General features: G+C 39.2%; 1 protein-coding gene across 1 annotated transcript in view; it reads right to left on the reverse strand.

The window, feature by feature from the left end:
- Nucleotides 1-24988, reverse strand: part of MXI1 (MAX interactor 1, dimerization protein) — a gene marked incomplete at its 3' end in the record, with an annotated part of 76391 nt that overhangs the window by 18913 nt on the left and 32490 nt on the right. The gene's annotated exons all lie outside the window — the stretch shown is intronic.

The raw sequence follows: 24988 nt of genomic DNA on the forward strand, positions 1-24988 counted from the left end.
TGGGTGATAAATATCAATTGTTGGCCGAGGACTCTTGCTTTTTTGTTTAGAGTTTTGTTTTTGTTGTTTTGTGTGTTGGGTTTTGGGTGGGTTTTTGTTTTGTTTTAAAGAACCCTTGGGGTACTTAAAAAGTATTTGGAATTTGGAACCCGTGGAAAAATTAGGATTCACAGACGTTTAAATATGTCACAGTTCTGACTGACCATGGCAGGGAATTAGTGTTTTGGTCTATCTTTTTAATTCCAAATAACCTAACTGTTCTGATCTTTCTCTTCCATTACACTGTATCACATTTTTTCTTCTTCTTCCTGACCACAAAGGATCCAACTGAAGAGTTTTTGAGTTACATTTGGAGGCAGTCTAGCATGGCCCCTGGCACCAATCCGGAGCATGCTCTCCCCTGATAAGAAAGCCTTTTCTCCCCCGTATTGTATTAGGGCACTGACAGACGAGCACTCTTAGGCAGACAGAAAGTGAACTTGCCTCTAAAATGATTTTACTTTTTAAAATCCTCCTAGATAAGGAAATGGTGTTGAACAGATGAACGACAATTACAGGAGTTTTCCTAACAGAGAAACTTTTACAAAATTAGAAGCTGGGTTCAAATTATGACTGGAATGCAACAATTATCATTCGTGATCTGCTTCTCTTTTTGTTTAAATCTTAGTTTGACTCCCCCTCCAGATAAGCCCAGGAAAAGATTAAATGAGAGAAGAATCAGATGTGCTATCTATTTTATATGGCTTCAGTTCAATACCTATGCCTTCTTTTCCCCCCAAGAATCGCTAAACAAGTGCCTTGATTCCAACAGCTCAAAAGAGCAACTGTGAGAGAGCTACACAGTTCCACGGATTTGGGAAGACAAGACAGGCTGAGGAAATACTGCAGTTTGTCACCATTGCCAGTTAAGACCCTGATTACTCTGTAGCGCTCTCACCGAGGTGTATCTCAATAAGAAAACAGAAAATTGCTACTCTAACCAGAGAAGCTGGTGGACTTCTGGGGAATTAAAAGCTTGCCCGACTTAGCTACATTTCCTTTACAGATAAGGCATGATGAAAAGTTCTGGAACAACTTTTAGGTTTATCAACATCTTTTATACAAAGAAACAAAAGATAAATATTCAAGAGCTTTGGAAATGACCAAAAAAAAAATACAACCCAGTACTTAAAATTTTCTTCTAAAAACTGAGTCTTTGAAGATTCAGCATTGTCTTGCAAGTTTAGCAAGCCTGAAGGTCCATGATGCCGCGTTCATCTGACCCAATACAGACAACACTGAATTCCAGCTGCCTTCAAGAGAGTTCTCAGCGTCCACTATTACCAAACTGCTCTTTAGGAAAAGCCGCCTCCATTATAAAAATAGCAGTCTTGCGAAGTCATTCAGTTCCATCTAAAGTGTGTTATGTTTACAAATGTTTGAACTGCAAAGATGAAACTTCCTATTGAAAAGAACCTTATTTAGAAGAGTGTGACTTTTTTTTCCCCCCTCTTTTTTTTTTTTGGCAGCTACGCTGAATACAAGCTGTTCTCCCGTTCTGTAAAGAGATAATTGTGAATCAAGTTGGAATTTAGAAACCCCAACACATAGAAATTACAATCCTAGAGAAATATTACATAATTGGTCACCAGTGATCCAAATGCCAACGAGTGAGTTTTTTGTCAGTGACATTAAAGAGAAACTAGGATGATAGTCCTCCGTGACAACAGTATTACAGAAACATGTTCTTAATACCTTCTTATTCGGGCCCGGGAACAACATTCTATCCAAGAACTGAGCCAAAACCAGCTTTGTTTTCATTGCTCACTAAGGTAGTAAGTCCTTATTATAGAGTTACCATCACATAAAATATCATCGTCCTTAAAAAAAAAATCTCAAAACTCAAAAATCACTTACGCTTCAAAGGCATATACTTCCTAAGCACAGTAATTAGGGTTCTGGGGAACAATTCTAAGGCCCTTTCTTCTTTCCAGACTTTCTCTTATTCTAGTAAAGTCACTGCACATCTACATTAGAAAGTCTGCTGCCGTTCTCACTGAAATTCTTTAAAGAGCCAGCTCTGCTCTAATTACTTCAGAGTACAAGTATTGGAATGGAAAGCATTCTATGAAAAAATAGATTTCTGTAGTGGCAGAAAATTCTTTATTCCATTCAATTGTTACACAAACTTAAAAAGACAAGTGTGGGGAAATGGGTTTTCCTTACTTGGCCTTGGTTCTTTGGAGAAGTAGTTGGAGAATTTTTTCCCCTCCTCTAAGCCCTGAGGCCTAGTTCTTGGAAAAAACAACTTGGGGGGTGGGAAGGAAGAACTCTCAGGATGTTTGTCTATCCCAGAATGTTTGTTAATTTTGTCCAGGTTGATTGGCATTTCCTGAGTGAGTTGTAAACAACTTGATGGTATGATATTTCTTGTCTAGTCCTGGGCTCGTCTGCCCTGTGACTTCATTTATCTTGCAAAGACCAGGCAATTTATTATGAAAACTAAGTGACCCGAAGTTCACTGAGGATTGGTCAGCTCACGGTTCTCTTGGGAGGATCATACCTCGAAACTAATAAGGAGTCTGCTTTTATAAGCAGCAAAACCCTAAAGTAGTTTTTGGGTTTGTTTTAGAGGTGAGAAGACAGCAGCATCAGAGAGAGAGAGAAGAGGTAAAGAACCTCCTAGAAGAGATGGCATACAGGTCAAGGGCTGTAACACAGAAGATGGCAGAGAGCCCAGATGGGGCCTGCGGCAGAGCCAGTGGTGACAAGACCAGAATGGGCCCTGTGGCAGTTGTCGATGATGGCAGAAAGCTGCTGCTAGGAAAGTAGCCAAAAGAGCTGAATAGGCTGCAACTCTGGCTATGAGTCAGGCTAGTGAGGAGTGGAGAAGCGGTAAGAAGAGAGGCCTGAGTGGCTGAGAGGAGGTGGATGGCCAAGAGGAGACTCGTACAACCAAGAGGAGGCCTGCTAGCAAGTCAGGGAAAGGTATGGGCAGCCAAGCGGAGGGCCTGCCTGCTAGGAAGTCGGGGAAAGGCATGGACAGCCAAGCGGAGGGCCTGCCTACTAACAAGACAGGAAAAGGCAGGGACTGCCAAGCCAAGGGCATAACTAACTGCTAGCAAACCAGGAAAAGGCATGACAGCCAAGCAGAGGGCCTACCTGCTAGAAAGCCAGAGAAAGGCATGGACAGCCAAGTGGAGGGCTAAAATGGGGAGAGATAGCTGTTCTGGTTGAAAGCTGCCCTCCACCAAGAAAGGACAGGTTATCTCTCTGCCTCCAGGAAGTCTTGAAGCCCTTGCTTATCTGCTTCCTGATCAGGTTCGGTAGCCTACTACCTCTAGGTTAAAGAACCCTGGTGGCACAATGTGTAATGCATTGGGTTATCTACTGAAAGGTTGGCAATTTGATCTACCACCTCCTCCACAGAAGAAGGAAGAGCAGCCTCCTCTGGTTAAGATTTACAGCCCGACAAACCCAACAGAGGGTCACCTTGAGTAGAGTTGGACCTCCAGGTTGATCCTGATTCCAAACTATAGCCTGTTATTCCTTTAATAAACCACTTAAATGTAAGTATGGTCTCTGAGTTGTGTGTAACTACTGCAATTAATTATCAAACCCCGCAGAGTAGACAGTACTTGGGGGCAGGGGGCTAAGAGTAGGTGGCTGGTGTCAGAAACAGTGAATAGAAGAAACGAGAAGGTGCAGCTGTAGTCGACCTTACCCTATATGCATACTAGCTTTGTTCTTGAGTCTTACTGCTGTCTCTAAAAAATTCAGGCTTGTTTTGTAAGCTGGCAGTGGTGGTCTGTAAAACACAGACAGTTTTAAAGGGCACGTATTCTCCATGGAAATATCTTGTTGGGTTATCTCTAAAAGGATAAAAAGAGTAGTATGCAGATGAAAGACAGTATACAGGGAGAATCTGAAAATGTCTACTTTTCATCACATATGGCTTCTTGCTGTGTACTGTAGAGTCGGAACCGACCCATATACTTTCAGACAAAAAGAAGAAAATTGCCAGTCTATAAGAAGGTGCTGACTAAATAAAAATACAGTTTTAGTGCTATCAGTCAACACAGCCCTAATTTCCAGCAACACTTAGTAACTCCAAAAAAGGCAAGAGATAAACAGTGGAGATGTCTCCGAATCAGGAATGGGCCTAGAAGATTATCACAGCCGTGAAAGCATTGGTGAAAACCTGCTTTTATAGTCTGGATGGTAAAAAAAGACAGATTCCAACATACTGACTTCAGCTGACCCTCCAGCAGGTTTTTAGAGGCAGTTAATTGCAAGGGAGGAGACTGCCCACCCATCCTTCTCCTGTGGAGCGGCTGGTGGCCTTGAACCACATGCCTTCAGGACTACAGTGCAGCTTCTTGCCACTAGGCCACCAGAGCTTCCTTATACATGGCTTATTAGAATAAAATGAACATCTTCCACAGTACTCCAACTCACAAGAGCATCCAGGGGATTGGGGGGGGGGTTGCTTAGGAAGTGAGCTTCACTTATATCCACTTACTCACAACTAAGGAAGAGTTCTCTTTCCCTGCTGAAACTTTTGGTTATTTTCATAAGACTTTTGACAATCTCTAAGGCTGCCACTTTTACAACCAGGAAAATTATAGTAGATATACTCCTTTGAAAGAAAAATATGGCTACTAAAAAGGATCCAGTGTGAGGGGATATATATATATATATATATATAAAATTTTGTAGGTAAACCAATGTAAAATTAAAAGAAAAAAGGAATTAAAAAAATAAAGAAAAATTAAAATGACACTGTATTTATTAGATACATACCCAGAAAGCAACTACAGATTACGAAAAAGATCCTCTCGCATTCACTGAATATATTCCCAGGCTTATTTCTATCTTACCCATGTTAAAAAGTGCACCTCCACCCCGGTGTCAAAACCGTCATTATTGCTGTTGTTGCTGTGAGGTGCTGTCAAGTATGACTCACAGCCACCCTATGAGCAAGAGATCTGAACTCCGTCCCATCCTTGTCATCTCTGACACACGTGAGTCTATTACAGCAGTCACCATGTCACTCTATCCCATTGAGGATCTTCCTCTCTTTCACTGGCCCTCCGCCTCTTCAAGTATGATGTTCTTTTCTAAGTTATTAATAAAACAGTAACATATTTTAATAATTAGTAAACCGTACTTTAAAAACATAACTCCATATGCACCATTCCTTCTGAAAAGACTTTCCAAACATACTGGACACATGATAAAACTCATTTTGGCAGACTCCTAAAAAGAGCCTGTATCTTCCAGGAACTATTCATCAGTAGGTTGTTCATCCCAGCTTTTGTCCCTGCTAACCTCCTACTCCAAGTTTCCTTTAACTCTCACCCGGGACACACACAATTTAGCACTTAATTCTATACTGCTTATAGGAGCTTTAGAATAGTATCTTTTTGTCTTCTTCCTAGTTAGACTAAAAGCCTTCAAGAACAGGACCCCTGCACTGTTTCTTTTATCCTATCCCCCCAAACCCAACACATAGTCAATGCTAATAAATGCTTGTCAGTTGATATGTAATTATCTTCAGGAGTCCTCTGTTGGTGCCAGGAACTGAAGCCACTTCAAATGAACTCCCATTTCCACTGAAGATTTCAAACCAGAAAACAAGATCTTTGGTTTAATGGTAAATAAGATAATCAAGAGATATTAGCATCGACAACTATTAACTATTACTTGGAAGTCATCCCAGATGGACAAAGAAAAGTTCAAAACAAACGCTAAACTCTGGAGGACCATGTAGTCAAGAAAATCTGAAACAAGTTCTAAACCCACATTTTCAACACTTTTTCCCTAGTTATTTCAACCTAAAGTGCAAATGACAGGGGACCAAATCAGAGAGAGAAAATCATTTGTAGCTACTGTTTATTCCTATTTTGATTGAACTTCGAACTAATATCTAACCTAAAAGTATGCAATGATGTAAAACTATAAAAAAAATTGAGACCGCTGGTTAACCTTGTCAAGAAGAGTGGGTGCCATTTAGCAAATTGTAGCTTCCAAGTTCCCAGAATATATACATATATTTAAACTTCGACTTTTCTGTGTCTAAACTAAAAAATCTCAAGCAAAAATAGAATACAGATGTTTTATGCCCTTTCAAAAAAAACTGTGTCAATCAGATGACTACCTCTAGAAAACTCACCTTCAAACTTAAGCATTAACAACAAAATGCCTTCATGCTATTATTTTTAAATATTATATGCAAATATTACTAAATTAAGCATTATGATTAAAAATTTTAATAGAAAAGCTTTTATTACAGATTCAAAAGCCAATTAAAAATTTTTAAAAATAGGGAAATGAAAATTAACTTTATGAATAAATTAGTAATACATAAAGTACTTATCTATATGACAATTTAAACCTCACGATCTCAAAATCAATTACTAATCTTTGCTTCCAAGTACAGCAGATCAGAATGTGCTAAATTCTTTTTTAAAGTCTGAATAAAATGTTTAATAGAGCAAGAACAAGTTTAAATATGCCACACTTAAAATTCAAACTGTAGAAGACTTCCTATTTAACAAACTTTTTTTGAGGGTCTAACAGTAAAAGAGAGATTTATTAGAAAGTTACATCCTCAAAGGAAGAAATCTCCCTCCCTGAAAGGAAATTGGAGAAGCTCTACTTAACAAGCTCTTATTATCTCCAATTTTAACATCATTCTTCTATTTTGTGTAAAGCAAGAAAAAAACAAAAACCTATCTTTTATAAAGATCTGTTAAAAACTGTGACAAGAATGATTCCAAATGAACATGTACAAGCACCAATTGGCCATTTCAAGAACAGTCTCTGGCTAGCAGTACTTACGGAAATTCACAGCATCCTATGATGTCTTTCTAAAGCTTTTATTCTAAACTAAGCAGGATATTGTCCTTAAAAAAAGTTAACTCTTCTTAAGTCCATTTTCAAGAACACTGCTGCATGTGATCATGCAATCTATCATGACAGACTCTAAGAGCTTAAAATAATTCTATTTTTAATCAGGTCAAATTATACACCTATCAAAGTAAGCCAAGCTTAAAAAAAATCAGAAGCAAAACAGTATTAAGACAACTACAATTAAACATCACAGAAAAAAATCTATGCTTCAGAAAAAAAACATAAATTTACTTAGATGTTAAGTCATAAAGTTATGTAGACAGAGAAGGGTAACAACACATCAAGGGCAAGATATCTGTATAAATGCCAAACATTTTGAAGAAAGGTTTTCACAACAGTAACAGAGATCTGTCACACACACCTTCTTTGTTATTTATAGTGAAACTTTTAAATCACAACTGAGTTGCTTGGACTGCTGTAGAATTTAAATACTGAAGGAAATGTACCTTCATCTATAAATCCATCACATTAAGGGGCATTTTCCCATGGTACAACTTTAGCAGAGGTCACATTATGAAGCACAATCACCACATATTTCAAAAGTGGGTCATACTACTTAGAATATCCTATGGAGAACAAACTGTTTTCTCTAAAGCAGGAGTGTAGAATAAAACTATTTTCTTTGGAAAGGGAAGATATTTGCAGGGTGGCAAATACCTCACTGTGTGCCTTCCTAAAATATTTTCTAATTTGAAGTGCCAGGTTTCACCCAAGTTAATAAATAAAAGCATAGCTGTTTATTTGATTTGGTATTTAGCCTTTTCTTCTTAATCTAACAAAAGGTGCATAGCTTGCTACAGAAATGCTCAATGCTAATTCACTGACCACCTGTTATACACAAGGCATTACATCAGACGCAAAAACGAGAGGCTGCAGTCTGCCATCACAGAGTATGTGTCACCAAGAAAAAGAGAAAAACCACAATACAAAAGAAAATGGGTTAGAATTCAAGTATGTGACACAAACACTGATTATGAGCTGGGAGCAAGGGTCCTTACCCTTGGTTCAAAAACTAGATCTGAAAGTAAAAGGATCTAGTTTTGTGGTATCGGGAATTTCATAATTTTTTTTTTAGCACTCCAAGAGATTTTGCAAGACACTTCCAATCCGACACCTAATTTCAGAGAAATTGAATCCCTGTCTGTAAATTACAACCTTTTGACAATGAATAAGGATGGCAGAAGAATTGATGCCTATGAGTTGTGGTGTTGGAGAAGAGCTCAGAATATCTCATGGACTGTCAAAAGAACAAACAAGTCTATCCTGGAGGAAGTGCAACCAGGTTGCTCTTCAGAGGCAAGGACGCAGCTCACTTACTTCAGACATGCTGTGAAGAGAGTCTGGTCCTTGAAAAAGACATCATAGTGGGAAAGGCAGAGTGTCAGAGAGAGAGAGGAGGACAAGGAGGACTGACACAGCGACTGCAGTAAGGGCTCCAGCGTCTCAGAGACAGTGAGGGCAGCGCAGATCCGGCAAGTGTCAGAGCTGCTGTTCACGGTCGCTATGAGCCACAGTCGACTTGGTGTCACCTAATAACAACAACGTTTTGTGTTTTCATCTACAGTCTGCTGGGGAAGAGTGAAGTAAAATTTTTTTAAAGAAAGGTTTTAAACAATCACTATGATGTTACAGGGAGACAAAAAGAAGAAAATTGCCAGTCTATAAGAAGGCGCTGACTAAATAAAAATACAGTTTTAGTGCTATCAGACAACACAGCTCTAATTTCCAGCAACACTTAGTAACTCAAAAAAAGGCAAGAGATAAACAGTGGAGATGTCTCCGAATCAGGAATGGGCCTAGAAGATTATCACAGCAGTGAAAGCATTGGCGAAAACCTGCTTTTATAGTCTGGATGGTAAAAGAAGACAGATTCCAACATACTGACCTGCAGCTATTTCAGATTATTTATAATATTTTAAATAATCTAAGCCTACACAGGGTCTCTGTGAGTCAAAGTCAAGTTGATGGCACTCAACAACAAACCTAATAGCATGGCGATTTTACCTTTTGGCAAAAACACACTCATCTAGCGATCACTCGGCCTGCTTAAGTGACTGATGCCATTTGTATTGAACAAGTGTTTTTTGTCATAATTTGGCTCCTAAATCATGTTTAGTACTAACATTACTAACATCTGCCTTCTCACACTGGCTTTCTCAAAAGAACAGCAAAACAAGAAAGGTATGAGTTCATTAAGCTTCAACTTTACTGGAGTTAGAAGACTAGTATAGAAACAATGTCCTATTCTGTCCCATTGCTAATTAAATATTCTCCAAGGTAACTGGTCTTCAAGGATTAGTATTGTAGATATTTCGGTACATTTAACTTTTTGCTATTAAAAATAATTCCATGATGAATATTTTCTTTTAAGAACATTCAATATACATATATGGGTGTTTCTGGTGGAGAATTCCCTAAAAGTAAATCAGCTAAGTCAAAGGGTTTTGCATATTTTACATTTTGATTAAGTATTTCCAAACTATCTTCCAAAAAAGCATGTATGCACTGTACTCTTCCATCATTATGCATTTTCATAATAAACAGGAACAAGAAGTAAAAAGCAAAACATTGTTAACATGCTTAGAAAATAACCAGATTAAAAAATTACTGTCCTCTTTACTGAAGCAGGATTTAAAGCTGTGGATTTTCACAAATGAAACACTTGAGACTTTCAACTGATATTATTGACTAGAACAGGTTAGAACAAGACAAGCATATACAAAATAATTACCCCTTTTCTTGAAACATCTAAATTAGATCAAAAGAATCTCTGGACAGCATCAATTTTAAAAGAGAAATGTGAAATATTAAGAAGTCTCTTATCTTAGAAAAAGATTTCTCACTGACATCTTCTGATAGCCTTAAATTAACTACCCAAATCTACAATGAAACATAAAATTTACTGAAAGCAGCTGATGTTTAGGAAAGAGTACTTTAATTCTAGTTATTATTTTAAATTTTCAGTATTAGTCAGACCCTTTCAACCACAATGAGTCCTTTATGGTGCAGATGAAAGACCAGGTAAAAGAGCAATTGCCTTGAAATCTAGCTAAAGTCCGCCACTGTATAATTATTATGAGTATCAATACTAAAGAAAGTATATGGAATTCCTCAAAATGGTATATAGTTTGTATATTACACTATCTAAAATATATAAAGAAAATGAACTATTCTTGTTATTTAAAAAATTGAACATTATGATTTTCTAATTATAAAAAATTAATTATTTATAAAACTATAAACATTTTTAAGAGAAAATGTTTTCTTAAGTTACAGCTACTCTGAGGTACACACACTACAATGAAAAGTTAGATGAAAACTTCCAACATTTTAATCATAATTTTTACTGTATCAATCAATTTAAAATCTGGCTCAACTATTTATTTCTATGTCTATTTTTAAAATTGAAGTTACAAATTATAGTATTTCTGAGATTCTTTTAAGGCCTCAGGGTCTCTCCCCATGCACCGACTGGAGAACCGGTTTAAACGTGAAGCACTGGATAGTGGATGTGATGAGAACTTGGTTTCCAGAATGCACCACTTAGTGTCCGAGTCAGCATCTGTCACTTTAGAGTGTGTCCAGCCTGGGTCACAGAATGGAAAGTTTAGCTTCAATGAGCTATTTCTGACAAAGGTCAATACAGAAACTGTGAATCTATCTAGACATACTGCAATGACTTCACTGCATGGGCTGCATTTTAGAGGTGTAATTTTATCCTGGCTGTGTTGCCTCTATTAACCATAAATTTTATCTCCAAAACCCACCCATTACTTCATCTCTATCTCATATAACCTTTAATGCTAACTCTAGCAGGTGCCTATCTCTGCACTGACGGCTATTTTTAGGTTGTCCAGTTTTCACCATTCCTATCCTGATTAAAAAGTACAGCTGAAACATTCATTTACTTTCATACAAAAAGACATGCATCAGTTACATTTCTCACTTCTAGATAATGAGGTTACTCCTCATCTTGTTTAAGAAGTTAACATCTATACTATCTGGCTCCACAGCTTCACAATCAATAGTCAAATTATACTATGTCTACTAGTTTCCATGGCATAGTTAATTTAATTTTTAGTGTTCTACAGTTATCCTTAGGGAGCTCTGGTGGCTTCACGGTTAGAAGCCATGCTGTAATTCCAAAGGCATGCAGTTCAAATGCACCAACTACTCCCTGGCAGAAGGCCAGGCTATCTCCTCCCATGCAACTTCCTACCTCTGAAAAATGCTGGGGGGTCAGCCATAAATCAGTTCTTACTTGATGGCACACAATAACAACAACCAAGTTATTCTTAGGTGACCCATGCCATGGGGTTTTTTCAGGTGCCTTATAGACATGCAAAAGCTGGACAATGAGTAAGGAAGAACTGACGCCTTTGATTTCAGGTGCTTATGAAGAATACTGAATAAACTATGGATTGCTAGATGAACAAATATTTTTGTCCTAAATGGAACACAGGAGAACATTCTTTAGAATTAAGGACGGCAAACCTTCATGGCACATCCTTTGGGCACGCTATCAGAAGAACCTCATCACACTTCTAGAGAGAGGGTCAGCTACACAGGGAGAAGACCCTCATTGAGACTGACCCACACAGTGGCTGCGACAGGGGCTCAGACAATAGCCACAACTGTGAGAAGAGTGCAAAACTAGGCAATATTCTGCTCTGTCATAAGCAGGGTGATTAGGAATCAGAACCGAGTCAATGGCTCCTAACAACAGCTGTCCTTTAACTGTAACGGAATTCTTACTCTTAAAAAAGTACAAAGATATAATTCGCTCCTTCAAGTCTTCTACATGAATTAAAAATAAAGGTGTCCGTTTTCTAGCTTGAGATGGAAAAGGGGAATAGTCACCATTTTTATTTGCCAAGTAAGAAAATTTGATCACTGATCACTTGATGACTGAGCAATGCCATTTCTCCCTTCCCCCAACAACCACACTTAAAAGTCCTGCTGATCAAGGCAAACAAATACTATCAAGGTATATACATTATAACACGTAAGTAGTACTGGACAAAAGTACCATGTTCTTTCCATATCTGGTTTTCATTTTATTAGATTCTATTATTAACAATAATTCTAAAAAATTCTTAAGTTTTATGCACCATACAGAACCCAACCTTTCCCCAGATAAGGTGCTCATATATCACGTAAGGTGCCGTTGTTTGTTATTAGGTACCAATGAGTCAGAACCAACTCAGCTGACCTTCTGATGGGTTTTCAGAGGCAGTACACAGCACAAGAGGAGACTGACTGCCCATCTTTCTCCAGAGGAGTGACTGGTGGATTCGAACTTTGCATCTTCGGGATAACAAGATGGCTCCTCATGACTAGGTCACCAGAGTTCCCTACACTTGGTGCTAGCATGACATAATAAGTTGGAAATTTATCTGTGGCTTATTATTTTAACTGTCAAGGGTTGCGTGATGGAGTGCCATCAACTGATGAAGATGTCAGTAATGTTTTAATTGTGAAAATGCCTGGTCCCCATAAATGGTGACTGGTATGGTGAATGGATAACACAAACTAATAGCAACCAGTTAAGCTGAAGACTGAGAAAAACCCAAGTACACATTATTTTCACAGGCAGAAACCATCAGGTTAGTTTAAGAGGTACTGTATGTAAATAAATCCCAAAATTGCCTATTATATTTTAATGTATTTTTTTCTTATTAATCTATATAAATACCAGTATCCAAACACCCTACCAAGAAAGACACTTTAAGAAAAAATTCATCATCTCAATGACACTTATATTTCTTTACCACCATAGGGACCTTATCATATCTGTTCAACAAAGCCAGGATTAAGGAAATTTACCTATCTCTATGATGCAAAGTAACTAATCAAGCCTACTATTCACGAATTACTTTGCAGAAATAGTTTTAGTTGGTTATCTTCTTTAAAACTCTCTCTCCATCTAGCTCAGGTAACCTACACAAGCTAACCTACATACTGTATCTTTAAAGACCAGTAATTCTATTTTATGACCAAATGTTTTAAGAGAGCTAGTTTTTGCCTACACCAACTAACATAAGGAACAATTCAGTGGATCTGTGCTGTGCATCAAATATGCCGTTGTGTCAGAACAGACCCTTAGCTGATCCTCAGAGGTAGTAAATCGCATGGGAGGAGATTGGCCATCCCTCTCCCACGGAGCTGCTAGTGGATTCGAACCATGTGCTTTTGGGATCAGCGTGCAGCCTCTTACCACTAGGCCACCAGGGCTCCCTATATATTTGCAGTTGTACACCCACGGTCACTTTCTAATTCCTAATGGCCTTTGGGTTAGCAGCACAACATGCCCAGGGACTAACCAGTACAGAGACTGTACTAACCGCCCCCCCCTTCAAACATGTTTCCTCATGTCTGAGTCATGAGCACTGGTGTATTCATGACGGTGATCATGGGTTCTAGTCTTGGTCACAGACGCCCCCTGTGCTGTGCACTCTCTGGCATTACAGAAAGGGCAATATTCCAGTCACAAAAGGACAAATATTACATGATGCCACTGTTGTAGAATGGGACTGTCCTTGGGGTTGGGGAGAGACTGAGTAAGATGGGTTCAATAATGTATACTGCACTGAAACAGAGGAGGGAGAAAACCGTCTAAAAGAGAGATATAACTAGGTATTTCTGTCATCACAGGAGACTAGAGTGAGGGCTACATGGTGGAGGGGACCTGGGGGAGGGTTTGTAAAACAATGAAAGAATCTTTTCTTTCACTTTTCCATAATTTTTGGACTCATGTACTTATAACTTGTTAGTCAAATTTGTGTCTTCTAGGGTGCAACACCCCCATGATACATCTTGAAGGATATGTACATGTACAGCCAAGCACAATCAATAAGAGTGCATCTGAATTCCAAAATCAATCTCCATAATAGTCTATGTGTTTCCTACTGCCAAAGGGGCCCTTTAGAGTAGTGAGAGAAGATCTTCACCCTGAAACCCACAGCGTCCCTTTTCAGCAGGAAGTAGCTAAGAGAATACGCCGTCCCCTTTTCCTTATGACTCACGGTGAAGTCTCTCTCAGGGAGGAGTGATAGGGAATGGCAAAGGATACACTGACAAAGAAGATTAATCAGAACTGGCTTTGACAAGCACTGTGGCATTTGGACAAGAACAAACTGGGAGGAGGGTAGAGAGAATAGTGCAACAATGAATGAGTGGAAGCCCAAAATCTCTGTAAATGTTTATGAAAATTAATAAAATATAATTATAGAAAAAAAAAAAGAAAGGGCAATATTAATAAGCCAGGCCCGAGATCAGTCTCGAGAGCAAACAATCAGCAGTTCTAGGAGATCTGAAATGCTGGGTGTTGGGTGAAGGTTCAATAATAGTCCCATTTTACAATCTCACAAGTAATGTAGGAGGGTTCCAATTTCTCCACATTCTAGCCGACACTTGTTAATGCCTTTACTATTTCAGTCCTCCTAAGTGGGTGTGAAGTGGTATCTCAGTGTAGTTTTGATTTTCATTTCCCTAATGACTATAATGTCAAAGCTCTTTTTACATGCATATGGGACATCTATTATCTTTTTAAAAGAAATATTCCACTCACACACGTTTCCCATTTTTAAAATTGTCTTTTTATTGTTTCTTTGTAAAAGAATTTGTTAAAGCTCTGGACTGATGTCCCTTATCTCACATATATGACAGCAAATATACTGACGTACATGTGTGTGTGTCCCACACTGTGGACTGTCTTAATTTCTTCATAATGTCCTTTGGAATATAAATATTTTCATTTTGATGAAGCTGAGTTTGTCTATTTATTTTTCCTTGTACTTTTGGTGCCATCTCTAAGAAAACCATCACCTAACCCAAAGTCATAAAAGGTTAACTCATGCTTTTTCCCAAGAGTGTTGTATTATTAGCTCTCATATTTGGGTCTCTGATTCCTTTTTAGTCAGTTTTTGTATATATGAGGGATCCACGAAGAGTGACTTCCAGTGTCATTCTTTTGTATGTAGAAAGCTCAGCATCCTTTGTTGAAAAAAACACTGAGTTGTCTTGAAAGTTTTGTTGAAAATTCAATGACCATAAAACATGGGGATTTCTTTCTAAACAAATTAGGATCAGCTTAGCAAGTTCTGGGGAGGGGAAAAAAGGAAGCAAGGGTCTTGACAAGGCATGTATTCGATCTGGAGATCAATTTGGAGAATATAATCTTCTTAACCATATTAAAGGCAGCTCTGGTAGCACAGTCTTTTTAGCAAATTATGCTACTTAACCAAAGGGCTCACATCTCTGGTGGTTCAAATCCACCATGGGCTCCACACAACCTCTTCCCATTGAGTTTTACAGTCTCAGAAACACATTGGAGGGTTAGAACTGATCAATGGCAGTAGTGTGAATGAACACTATTACGTTTTTAAACCCTTTAAAAACAAGCTGTCTTTGCATTTACTTGGGTTTCTTTCCGTTCTTTCAACTACGTTTTGTGGGTTTCGGTATACAAGTTGCACTTTATTCGGCAAATTTATTCCCAAGTACTTCATTATTTATGCTTCTAGTTCTTGTCTAGCATTGTCGAGCTGAAACCACCTGACAGTGCTGACCCTCCAGAGAGTCTCCAAAGGCAGGAAATCACACGGGAGGAGATGGCCTATCATATAGCAGCTGGTGGATCTGAACACCGTGCCTTTGGGTTGGCAGCACAGCTCTTTACCACTTCGCCATCTGAGCTCATTTCTACAGCGCTGTAAATAAAACTGAGGAAACTCTGGTGGAACAGTACGTAGGGAGCATCACTGCTAACCCAAAGGCCATGTCCTTCTGGAAATTCTCTGGGGCAGTCTCCTCCCATGTGACTTACTGTCCTGAAATCCCAACATAACAGTCAGTTCTGAATCTATGGTAATGAATACAGTTGTGGATAAAATTATGTCTTTCATTTTCTTTTTAGACAATTTACTGCTAGTGTATAAGCATACACTGCTGCTAATCTATTTCTCCTGTATCTTACAACCTTGCCTGTTTCACTTCTAACAGGGAGCTCTGGTGGCCTAGTGACAGAAATCTGCAATACCAACCCTAAGTCTTATGGTTCGCATCTACCACCCGCTCTGAGGGAGAAAGATAGGCAATCTCTTTCTGTGCAACTTACTGTCTCTGAAAACCTGCTGGAGTGTCAACTCTGAGTCGGTTCTGACTTAACAGTACATAACAACAATAAGTATTTTTTGTGGATTCATTAGAATTTTCTATACAAAAGACTATATTATCTGCAAACAGACCTTTTCTTCTAATCTGGCTGCATTTTCTTTCTTTTTCTTGTCTACCTACCCTAGACAGAACGACCAATACAATACTGAATAGGAGTGGCAAGATCAGGTATCTTTGTCTTATTCCTGGTATTACAGGAAATGCATTCAGTCTTTTCACAAATAAACATGCTTTCAGCTGTGGAATTGTTTGCAGTGCCTTTTATCAAACTGCGGAAGGTAATATAGCATATTTTCATATTGGACATGTGAATATTCTTTATATTTTAGTAATAAGCCAAGGCTAAGACCAGCTTTGACAATATTTCCAGAATAAGGCTAAATATAAAGTTGTGGAATTTTGATTCACAAGTTAGCTCCTACTAGGTTAACTTGAAACCTACAGCAAAGGTTTCGTTCCCCCGGACCTATAACTAGTCTTAGGGAAGCTCTGGTGACATAATCTAAAGGAACGTGAGCTAGTAAATGAAAGCAGCACGCCTCTCTGGTGGTTCTAATCCAACAGTCAAGATGATTTAGAACCACGTGATTTATAGCCTTAAAACTCGATGGAGGGTCAACCATGAGTCAGTTCCAACTTGCTGGCTATAAGAGAAGTACAGGACTAGTCTTTAACACAGGTAACTTTCTCTTAGGTACCATTAGTTGAGGGAGATTCTTTTCATTAAAGTACTGCCCAATCAATCTTGTTTTTTCCTCTTAAAAAAAGCACGTATACATTTTCCCCACAGAATACACACACTATACATAAAAGCTTGTATTTTTTTTAAAGTTTATATTCTTTTCACGTTTTACACATAAAATATGCAGCTAAAACCAATTAAGTTAAAATCCTTCTGCCAAGGAACCCTAAATGTTGTTATCATTGTTGTTAAGTGCCATCAAGTCACCTGCAACTCAGAGCAAGTCTATATACAACAGCTCTGAAGCCTGCCCTATTATTCTGAGCCAGTCTCACTGACTCCAACACACCTACCCTCATTATTCTAGTTACTATAATAGTCCTTATCATCCAGTGTCTTCCTCTCCTGCACTGTCCCTCCACTCTTCCAAGCAAGATGTCATTCTCCAAGGACTGGTCCATCCTGATCACGCACCCAAAGTATGTGAGATGGAGCTTCAAAATCCTAGCCTTTTTAAGGAGAAGCTTGTTATCACCCTCTCCAACTCCAACCCCCTCCAGACTCATTTGTTTTCTTGGCAGTCCATGGTATGTTCAATACTCTTCTCCAGCACCAAAACTCAAAGGCATGGGTTCTTCTCCTGTGAACCCTAGTCACTGTCCAGTTCTCTGAAGCACCAGTGAAGACCATGGCCTGGATCAGTCTCTAGGCTGACATCGTTGCTTCTCAGTTCTTTGAAGAGGTCCCCAGCAGAAGATTTTCCCAATGAAATTCATCTTTTGATTTTTCCGACTGCTGGTGCCAAGAGTACTGATTGTGGAGCCGTGCAAGCTGTAATTGTTAACAACCTCAATCTTTTCTCCATCTATCATGGTGCTGCCAGTGGGCCCAGCAGTGAGCATCTTTGTCTTCTTGATGTTGAGCTTCAATCCATATGGAAGATTACAGTCCTTGACCTGCAGAAAGTGCTTCAGGTACTCCTCAGCTGCAGCAAGAAGAGTTGTGTCATCTCTGTAACGGAGGTTGTTGATGACTCTACCTCCAATCCTGATACCACATTCCTCCTCAAAGAGCCCAGTCTCCTGAATGATTTGTTCCACATATAGGTTGAAATGGTATGGAGACAAGACAAATCCCTGATGCACTCCTTTCCTGATGTTGAACCATGTATTGTTTCCTTGCTCTGTTCTAAACAGTTACACTATACACAATTAACAAAACTGTACTAGATAATACATACAAAATATTAAATAATTCCAAGACAATCACTGTTAAAATATTCACATTAAACAGGAGGTGGTAGATAACCTAGAAAAATCTTTCTATTCATTATTACGCCCACACTAGTGGGGCAAATATAACTTTAATACAAAAAAATAAGTTTCAGGATTTTAGAGGAGCCCTACAGGCAGAGCGTGAAGTGTGTTGTGACGCTGACCAGAAGGCCACGCACCTCTTGCCCTTTGACTCCAGAAGCTCCGAAGGAGAAAGGAGAGCAGCCCCTCCTCTCCCGTTAAAATTTACAGCCTTGAAAACCCAATGGAAAGATGCTACGAATCGAAACTGACTCAACGGGTGGCAATTAACTTGGTTTCCTAAATCCCCCATTATGTGTCTGTGTGTATACATATTCATCTTGACTGTCTAAAAATGCTTACTATTAAGTTGTTAGATGAAAAACAAACAGAAACCATTTATTCCAATCAGGTGAACGGTCGGCCTTTACAAAACTACTCTCCTTATGTACTTATACACTGTACTGTATCAATTTTTTTCCCCCAGGGGGAAGTTATTCTCTTAAAAGGATAATTAAGTCCTGTGTGACAAAAATTCACCAAGAGGCTCAGAAATACCAGAGTTTTGGGTATCATTTATTTGTATTTTAATAATTCACTAACTTCTATTTCCCTTTTATTGAGCTTTCAAGAATATTTTAAACAATGAATGAATGGAAATCCAAAGTTTCTGTAAATTTTCATTAAAATTAATTAAAAAAAGATAAAGTATTTCTGAATTCTGTAACATAACAGAACTAATCAAAATCACAGTCATTCTTCAATTACATTAATATTTACAGCATACTTGCTATGCGCTAAGGAATGTGTGAGGCAAGATCAAAACAGAAATAAAAGCATTTGCCTTCATGAAACTTACAGTCTAGTAAACTCACTTAGATAAATGCTAAAAGGAAATAAAAGGCTAGAGGGTCGAGTTAATGAGAGTGGAGCTGAGAACTGAGTACTAAATGGTGAAGCAGCAGCAGCAGAACTAGGGAATTCCACACAGAATCACAAATCCCAAAGCCCTAAAGACGGAAGTATGTAGAGGATGTTCGACCAAAGAACCAACCGTTCCAAGTGGACTGTACAGTGGTAGAGCTCTGTAGGCCATAATCTGATCTAATGGCAACGAGAGGAGGATCATAAACAGAAATCACTTCCACTAGATGATGAATGCATGGAGGAGTAAGTAGTAGTAGCTAACTGAAAACAATATTCTCTCAAGGGGAAATAAAATAAATGTCTTTAGGAAGAATGGACTGCCAGAACACCAAATTAAATCTGTCTTGGAGGACATACAGCCTGAGTGCTCCTTAGAAGCGAGAATGGTGATCGCATCTACTTTTATCAGGAAGGGCCAGTAACTCGGAAAAGACATCACACTTGGAAAAGCAGAGGGTCAGTGAAGGAGAGGAAAACCTCAAGGAAATGAACGGACACAGTGACTTGCATCAAGGAGCTGAGGCAGAGCAGAAATTGGGAGGGTGGCACAGTGAGGGCACAGGAACAAGTAGGGGTTTACTTGCTGAACACAGGGTTGTTGTGGTCAAAGCTGACTTGCGACCATCTACCAACAACAACATCAAAGTGTTTGCCAGTCCTCCCTCCACCTTTCTGCTCCTAATCCCATCCCTAAGTGCTGGCTTTCACTTTTCTTTCTTTCTCCTAGACTACTCTGAAAGCTCCAAATTAGTCTTCCTGCCTTTATAGCTAGGCTGAATTTTTTTAATGCTTTGATGATGCCTCTCTCAATGCTTCAAAAATGGCCATGGCTTACCACTGTCACCAGAATGAAAACTCAAGTCCACTGTAGAATCAGTATGAGGATCCAAGGGGGAGGAGGGTGGAAGCAGAGGGGTGAGGATGGGCAGGGTAGGGGGGTTAATCATAGGATCACACAATTTAATGGGTGGGGAGAGTGAAGGAAATGGGAAAGATACGATGTGAAAAACAATGTGTTTGAACTTTGTAAATGAAGCAATATTTTAAAAAATTTCCTACAATCTAATCCCAAACCACCTTTTCAGTCATCGCCAACTATTTATCTGATAAGACTCTGTTGTTGCCTTCAAGACAGTCTGCTCATTCTTTACTGAAAATAGCTGTGATGCCAACTTTTTGTTTTGTGATTTCAAGCAACAATGATGTTGCTGGAATGATGTGTGGAACAATACAGCATGGAGACAAAGGTACGCCTGATTCAGGCCGTGGTCTTCACAATTACTTGCTGTGCATCCGAGCTGGACAATGACTAAATTGATGCCTTTGAGTTGTAGTGCTGAAGAAGTGTAGTGAACATAACATGGACTGCAAAGAGAACAAAATGTTATTTATCCTGGAGAGGGTTAAACTAGACTGTTCCTAGGAGGCAGGGATTTTGAAGCTGTATCACATAGTTTGGGCACGTGGCCAGGAGGGACAGTCACTGGAGAAGAACATCATGTTCGGAAGTGTGGAGGGACAGTGCAGGAGAGGAAGACCTTGGATGAGATGAACTCACACAGTAACTGGGGTAGTGGGTGTGGGTGTGTCACAGACAGTGAGACTGGCTCAGGACAGGGAAGAGTTCAGAGCTACTGTACATAGGGTTGCTATGAGTCGTAGGCAACTCAGTGACACATAACACCACCAACAACCACAAAAACAACACTCACACTGACTCGTTTCCTTAGATTCTAATGCTTTTTCTTCTTCTCTATTCAGCACACACCCTCCTTGAATGTTCAGAGCAATGGCTTTTTCACATTGATCCACAGTAGTTTACATGAGTCAGTACACCTAAGTGTCATGGTTTTCCATTTGACTTCACTTCATGTCATGTGTTTTTAATCTTTCCTTTTTTTGAAAATTATCATTTAAATAACTGTTAAACATCAGTCTGAAAAATACTGATACTTTTTCCCAGATGTTTATAGATTGTTTAACTACATCCCAGTATATTGAAAGATGAAATCTATGAACACCAAACTATAATGACCTTTGGTAGAAGCTGTGCTGCGATCCCAAAGGCACGCAGTTCAAATCCACCAGTTGCTCTGCGGGAAAAGGATGGGCAATCTCCTCCTGTGCAATTAACTGCTTCTGAAAAAACTACTGGAGGGTCAGCTATGGGGCAGTTCTGCCTTGGCAGTACACAACACCACAACATAATGACCTTAAGTTTAAGGATAGGATAAACTCAGAATCTTATACTGCTACCTGTTTTTGTCAATGCTAGACACAGTACTTGTTAAATACAGAGGGAGTTCTAGTGGCCTAGCGACAAGGAGTTAAACTGTCAACCCAAAGGTACATAGTTTGAATATACCAGCTGCTCCTCCAGAAAAAAGATGGGCCCTCTCCTCCCATGCAGTTTACAGCCTCTGAAAACCTGCTGGAGGTTCATCTAGGTGCTGGTTCCAACTCAGTGGCATATAAAAACAACTACAAACATGGTATTCACTGTTACTGCAAATATAGTTTTCTTAGTCATGGACAAGGAGGACAATGATTAGTAACTGTTTCCTGTTCATATCCACCTTGTTTTAAATCATCGTAATGGTTAAGAGCAGTTATCAGTAACTCATACTTCTTGCCTTCCTACCCTGCACAATGACAGCACACAGCAAATTCTCCATAAACGCTCATTTTCATCCTTCTTTCCCTCAGAGGTATTAAAAACTCCTTCGATGGAAGACATCCATTACGTTCATGGACCATCCTTCTCTTTTATAACAAATATTCAGGCACTTTTGCTCTGCCCAGGAAAGCATTATTAGCCCAATGTCCTCATTTGGCCCTTCTGGCTCTGCCAAAGTTGTAATCAGGGTAAGTCTTTCGTTTCAGAGGAATGACAGCTATTAAGGTTGAATGGCCTCTCCTGCAGTCGGCACTAGGCTGTTCACCATTAAAGTCCTGTTAAAGTTGTTGACTCTTTCCAAAACATCATTGGTAATTTGAAGTAAGGAAATGAAAAAGCAATGAAGCAACCTAAAAGCTGCACTCAATGGTCTCTTCTCTGGCAAAGGACCCAATTCACAAGGTAAGCCAAACTGGCAAAGTAAATTCCTAATTCTCCAATCTCAAAGACTCATTCAATTTACCATTAAATGACTTGCATAGGTTCCTGAGGAATGGAGGACATCTAAAGACATTCTGCTTCCCTCCCACCTCCACCTCCTGCGCGTGCTGTGACTCGTGAGACTAGGGGGCGTGAATAAGAACGCAGGTACCCAAACACTCTCAACCATGGAGACCAGGCTCAGGATGGCCAACAGCTCCCAGGAAGGACCAGAACTTCTCTATCAGCCTTCAAACTATCTAAATAAAGGTCTTCGATGGGCTCCTGGTGTAACGGTGGACCAGAACCTCCAAATCATTGAGCCTGAGATTTAGGGATGAGTAAAAACTTTAACACCTGTTGTCTATAATCTTTATACTAAGATCAGGTATGACTTTAGCAACCCTACGGACTTAAAATTTAAAACAACAACAACAAAAAAACACAACAAACAAAATCCAGCCAATCTACTTCTATTTGCCCAGTTCCAACTCATAGGGATTCTCTGTTAAATGTGGAATTACACTGCCATTCACTAAGCATTTCAAGTCATTTATTCTAATTCTTAAAGTAGTTCTGGTGACATGGATTATAGCGTGTGGTGCTGCTAATCAGATCATTGCGTGTCTTTGGCAGTTTGCATCCACCAGCACCTGAGAGGCAGAGAGATGGGCAGTCTCCTCGAGTTAAGATTTACAACACCAGAAACCCAACAGAAGGCCCTACCAACCAGAACGGAATCAACAGCAGTGGGTTTATTCCACTCCTCACAGAGCCCTGAGAATGAATGCATAACATGTTGGGCTGCTGACTGAAAGGTCAGAAGTTCAAATCCACCAGACACTCCTTGGGAGAAAAACCAGCAATCTCTCCCTTTAAAGATGTATAGCTTCAGAAACCCAGCAGAGGGTTGGTAGGAGTAAGAACAGGCACAACAAGAGTGGATTCCATTTGCGGTTTTGGTATTTTAAGTCTCACTGCACTGTCTCCAGTAAACAACAGCAACAAACCCCTCAGAGCTGCTTCAAATAAATGCAAGATCTTAAAGCCACACAAAGAGAAAAAAAAATAAGTCTGACAAATATTTTTGTATATGAAGGTGTAAAATTTCTGTAAAACAAATAGGAGAATCTTTTCAAAATGATGACAAAAATCAAACTGCTTCACGTTTGACTCCACTAGGTGTTCTGTGGAGGAAAGGTGGGACCATCTGCTTCCCTAAGATTCGGGAGCCCTGCGGGGCAGTTCTGAGCTGACAAACTCACTCACTGTCAAGCTGCAATGTACTCAACAGCATTGGATTTAGGTTCTTGGTTTCACACAGATCTTACCAAAGGCAAAACGACGGGTGATAGAAATATCTTCTCTACGGTTTTCTTTTTAAATTATCAATAAATGAAAAACTGCTAGACAGAATGCATTAAAGTTTAAAATGGAAAAGCTCCACTCCAGATAGTTTGCTGACAGAGAGTTTGTTGTCTCCAGTGTCATGCAAGGCTTTGCCAGGTTCCCTTCAGAGGGTCTCCCACGGCTCATATCCTTGATGAGTGAAATAATAAATTAAAGTTTACTGATCTTTAACTAAGATGGTCCAAAATAACTCAATTTGTGTTCTAATTTAGAGTATGGTGTGTGTACGGTTTTATTTTTGGAATCTTCATAGCTGTCATTTCTTGGTACTTTTCATTGTTTAAACAATATACTTCCTTTAACCTACCTAAGATTTTTAATACGTACTGAGATTCTGAATAAAAAGAGGATCTGCAAGATTCTGAATAAAAAGAGGATCTGCTGCTGAAAACGGCTTTGCTACAAACTAGCAAAATGTCTTTGACCAGATCACTGGAGTTCTGAGCTCCAGTTTACACCTTCATTTAGTATCAGAACAGTCACAACCACACCTACTCTCCATGCATCAAGCGCAGGCTGACAGGAAACTAAAAGAAATAGAATCCCGCCTTTCAGACAGAGTCACAGGGCAGAAAGTAACATAGGAACAGATGATTACAATATGACTTAAGTAAGTCTTCTAACAGGAGATAGGAACAGAGCATCATACAAAGCAGTAAAAGCCACTACTCTGCCTGGAGGACTGTGTTAAGCCTGTTTATAGAGGGTATGACCTTTTAACTTACAGCTAAATGAAGCAGTGGGCTCATTAATCTGTAAAGGCCTTTTTCTACTGGTGGGGGGAGGGGAAGATCCTGAAGGTCTTGGATGGAGATAGTTTGTCAAAAAATGAGACCTGCATGTAATTCCAATGGTTGTTCCAAAAGGAGAATCTTAGGCTCCTGCAATTCTCATCTACTCTCATAATCTTAATTCTTTTCCCATATTCCTTGTCTCAATAAATAGTAAAACCATCTAAAACTGCACATTCCCTCCATAATATTTCTGTTCTGTGTATGACCTGGATTATTACTACAGCCTCCAAAAGGATCTTCCTTCCCTGCGTAGCCTTTCTTCCAAGCAACCGTTTACTGGAAAGTTATTTTTCTAAAACACAAATCATATCATATGCCTTATAATCACTCAACTGCTCATTACTGCACACAGAAAAGTCCAAAGTCTTCAGCATAGCTGAAAAGACCCTTCAACATCTAGGCTTAGTTTGCCATGTGGGTCAGTCTTTCAAACTTATACCGAACCTCTTACAGTTTCTTCAATATATAATGCTCCCTCTTCACCCTGTGATGTGTCTTCCAAGATTCCGTCAAAGGAGACTTAAGTCTTCACCTTCTCATTAATAATATTTATTCCTAATATATAGTATTTTGACACTGATGTGTCAAATGTGATAACAGTTAGCCATGGTGGACAGTGTCTGATCGAGCTCCCCAGTTAAAACAAGCTTGGAAGCAGGAGTGGCATCCACTTCTAAAAATAGCTTACTTCCAGAAACCCTATATACTTCAA

Source organism: Elephantulus edwardii, unplaced genomic scaffold (assembly GCF_000299155.1).
Source record: "Elephantulus edwardii isolate Elephantulus edwardi_28Jun2011 unplaced genomic scaffold, EleEdw1.0 scaffold00006, whole genome shotgun sequence".
NCBI lineage: Eukaryota > Metazoa > Chordata > Mammalia > Macroscelidea > Macroscelididae > Elephantulus > Elephantulus edwardii.